Below are 4,297 nucleotides of genomic sequence, written 5' to 3' on the forward strand. Positions count from 1 at the left end.
ATAATCTAATCACTCGTTAGAAAATATGATAGAAGTCAGTAATGGTGGTGAATGCCTGTAGCCCAGCACCGGGAAAGCTTAGTTAGAAGAGTCCTGTGAGTTAAGGCAGCCTGGGCTACATAGTGAATTTCAGGCCAAACTGAGTTGCATATGGAGTAGCAAGCCTAAGAGGTTATGATATTGACAGACTACTGTTTGATACAGGCAGCTTAGCCTAAGATGTTTTTTAAAAGGAGGCAAAGGAAGTGTGATTAAGTTGCATGAAATCCACAAAAAATTCAATTAGAATATACTTTTAAAATTCTGTTAGCAAAGAAGCACTATTGAAAATAGTGTTAAAGAAAAATACCTGCTGTCTAACAAACATATTATTGAATTAAAAACACTAATAAATAAATTTCAAAAAGGAGTCAAAGGAGATAAAACAATGATTCAGTGTCCAAACCTAAAGGAAAATAGAACACATAGAATTGTATTCATACTTTTTTTTATAGGAAAGAGGATACTTTAGTTTGCCTCCATTTACAGACACAAGCTAATTGTGGGTATAGGCATTCAAACATCTCATCACTGCAAATACAGCCAGGAAGAAACTCAAATTAGGCAATAGTAAAGACAGATACTTTTGTTGGCTTGATTCTCCTGAATATGAGTGGTATCTAGCATATACTCATAGAGCTTATAAAAATTTAGAGATTTTTTTAAAAGCGACCCTTCAAAATCAAGTGTTCTGACTTTTGTCACTTCCAGTTCTTAATGCAAGACCTTGTAGATAGAAGCAAATGCTTTTTTTGATTGTTAGTAAATTGTCAAGTGCTGTTTTGAACTCCACAGAGAAGCTGACTCTAGATGATATTTGGCGCTGTGACTTCAGACCCAAGCTTCTTAAATCTCAAAATGTCCTCTTAATGCTCATGAGAGAGGTTGACCCCTGACTCAGTGACCAAGAGGAAAACAAAAACTGCTCTACATTAAAAACATTATGCTCTTGAGAACAACTGAGGAATATAATATTACCAACAGAAGTTATTATTCGTTATTTTGTGATATAAAGGTTTTATGGTAATATCAACTTAAAGGATCTCTGTTTTGCCTCATCTTAAAAACTGTAAGAGGCAAGCCAATTTCCTCCTTTGCCTTAAGACAGTAGAGAATTCCTTATCACTTTAGATGAAGTAAAACTTTAAATAGCCCCCTCAAACTTAGGAGAACCATTCTTATAGTGAAGTTGTGGGCATGGGTACCAGGCTCAGAAACGTTCCATTTCAGTTCCTACTCAAGAGTCTGATGAAAATGAGATCTTTGGTCTGAAACCCATTGTCTCAAATCAAGAGGGAGACATTCCAGCCCTAGAAAAGTCAACAAAGTAAATTTTATGGGCTACCTGGGAACTTTCCTCCCCGGGAACAAAAGAAAACTGGAACAGTTCCTCCCATAAAGCTCTATTCAGAGGACCAGGTACACGGAAACTAGTGGAAAAGGAAGTACAACACCATGACTTCCGCCATACCAGCCTGCCGGACCGAGTGAGGCCTCGGCCTGATTGCAGTGGCCCTGCCGTCAGCTGAGAGAGCTGTCTCTGGTGCTGTCAGGTGCTGTGGAGGGATACTCTGAGTTAAATCTGTGATGTGATGACCCCAAAACCTATCGAGAATCTTCAAAGCCCACAACCCCAATCCTCCATTCCCTTTTCTAACCATAGTTACATAGGCCACGCCCCTTTTCTGGTCTCTGGACTCCAGGACATGACCATTAGGCCCAGAGGCATTTACTCCTTTCCCTCTTCTCAGGAAATGAAGGCCTATATGGGACACTACGGGTATCAGCAGGAAGAGGGGAAAGCTACAGCTGGGAAGGTATAGTCCTGAAAATTGGGGAGATTCCTTGCTGGGGGGGTGGGGCTGGGGGCAGATGTACTGAAATGTGCTCTGGTATCGGGCCTTGGGTGGGGCACGGCAGGTCCAAAGCCTGATTAGTCCAACGGAGAACAGGAGAGAGGAGGGAAATTTGTAAAAAGTATCCAGGTGCTTTCCAAAAGAGTAGTTATCTAGGAAAGCAGCATGAGGGGGGGACGACGAGGACGACGACTTCATTAAAGCCTGGGAGTCCTGGGTATACCCTGAATGCCATTGTGTGAGCAAGATGCTCTTTTATTTCCTTCTGAATTCTACTAAAGAAGTGTGTAGTGTTAACTTCCAAGAAGTAGCAGACATTGCCAAAAATGGCAGTTCTGAATGTAAACCAAGGGAACTCTTGATATCATCATGGGCCGCCATGCACGACTTCTCTCACCCTAAGAAGTCCCAAACCGAGCTGTTTTTCAGTAGCCTAATAAGCTATTACTTCCTCAACAGATTTCTCAGGAAGTGGATTAACCAGGACAGCACGGTTCCCTTCGAGAAAAGCAGCAAAGGGGGCCTTCATCAAAGAAAAGGTACGCTCTACCTACTAATGTTATGTTCATAACTTTGTCCTTCTTTTCCGTCCAGGTACCTGCCTTTCCTGCTCTCCTGCTTGCACTCCTGCCAGCCACTCCAGAGCCCATTCACCGTGCCTAGAGGCAACAAGAGAAAGGGCCACTCCAGGGCCAAGCTTCAGTAGACACACAAAAAGAACCAGGATGTCCAGGCTGCCCAGCCCACTGCAGAGGAGGAAGCAGCATCCTCTCCTCCTGACCAGGGAGATCCTCCCAGCTCCCAAGATACCTGCACTCCTCTGGGATCTCAGGAGGCTAGATGCTGAGGAGAAGAGTGAAAATGCCTACCTGGCAGCTGCTGCCATTGTGCCCAGATGCAGAGATCCTCTCTCCAAGAAGGCCAATATCCTGCTGCACTTCATCCTGGAGAAGTATCAGAATAATGAGCAACATATGCATGCAGATATGCTGAGGCTGATCAACAGGAAGTACAAAGAGCACTTCCCCAAGATCCTGAAGACAGCCACAGAGCATCTTGAGCGGTCTATGGTCTGGAGTTAAAGGTTTACAATCACAACACTCAGTCCTATGTCCTCGTTAGCAAGCTACCCATCCCCCCTGGGGAAAATCCCAATAGCAAGAAAGAGTTGCCAAAGACCCGTCTTGTGCTGGCCCTCTTAGGTGTGATATTCATGAATGGCAACCATGCCACTGAGGAACAGGTCTGGGAATTCCTGAATGTGTTGGGGGTACACCCTGGGAGGAGACACTCTTTGGGGAGCCCTGTAAACTCATCACCAAAGATCTAGTAGAGCAAAGGTACCTGGAATACCACCAAGTGCCTTATAGTAATCCCCCAACCTATGAGTTCCTGTGGGGTCCCAGAGTCTATTCTGAAACCACCAAGATCAAAGTGCTGGAAATTATAGCTAAGATCAATAATACTGTCCCTAGCTCCTTCCCTGATCTCTATGAGGAGGCTCTGTGTGAAGAGCTAAATAGAGCAGGAAGGAGATCTGAGGCTTTGGGTTATATATAGTCTTACCAAGACCAGGATTCCTTCCCAGTCCCAATCCAGTAGCTCCACCCACAATTAGCTGGTCCTGAGGGAGGAGCATTTAACCTCCTGAATACTGGAGAGTTTATAGGTAGGAGGGCACAAATTGTATGTTTCCTCTTCTTGTCTATACGAGCAAAATATAAGTATTTTTCTTTGTTACATTGCTAATGTTCCTATAACTGAATATTAATTTGTTTCATATCTGTTTCATAACTTTATGCCTGTCACTTTTATTAGTTTGCCAAGATTTTGAGTATGTGTCTTATTGTTATTAAATTAATTGGGAAAACTTCACTAATTTCTTTCGAATATAACATAAGGAAATGTGACTTAGGATATTAATTTTCAGAAAAATGTGATATCCTACCATGGTGAAGGAAAGTAAAGTGATCAGAGCATCTTTGCCTGTAGTATTTTTGCATTTAGCTTGTAATATTAATCAAAATATAGATGGGTATGCTCATTTTTCTTAAAGTCTGTAAGAAAATAAACTGATAAATATCTTGTTCAGTCTTTTTGTCACTTCATTATTTTCTTTTGTAGCCCTTCCTTCACATACACTATTGCTGATGATAGAAATATCCAGCCACTGGGTCTGGAGAGATGGTTCAGTGGTTTAAAACTCTGGCTTTCCTTGCAGAATACCAGGGTTCGAATCCCAGCACCCACATAGCAGCTAAAAACTGTAACTCCAGTTCCAGGGAATCCTGTGGCCTTTCTGTACTCTACAGGTATTGCACAACACGGGTGCATCACATACATGCAGGCAATACACTCATACACATAAAATAAAAATAATAAATAAAATATTTTAAAAAATA

At 42.2% G+C, this 4,297-nt stretch overlaps 1 pseudogene; it reads left to right on the top strand.

Moving 5' to 3' along the window:
* Nucleotides 1-2,142: 2,142 nt before the first annotated feature.
* On the top strand, nt 2,143-3,513 carry LOC108490176 (annotated as a pseudogene).
* Nucleotides 3,514-4,297: the final 784 nt, after the last annotated feature.

Source organism: Nannospalax galili, unplaced genomic scaffold (genome assembly GCF_000622305.1).
Source record: "Nannospalax galili isolate Female #2095 unplaced genomic scaffold, S.galili_v1.0 scaffold7, whole genome shotgun sequence".
Lineage (NCBI taxonomy): Eukaryota > Metazoa > Chordata > Mammalia > Rodentia > Spalacidae > Nannospalax > Nannospalax galili.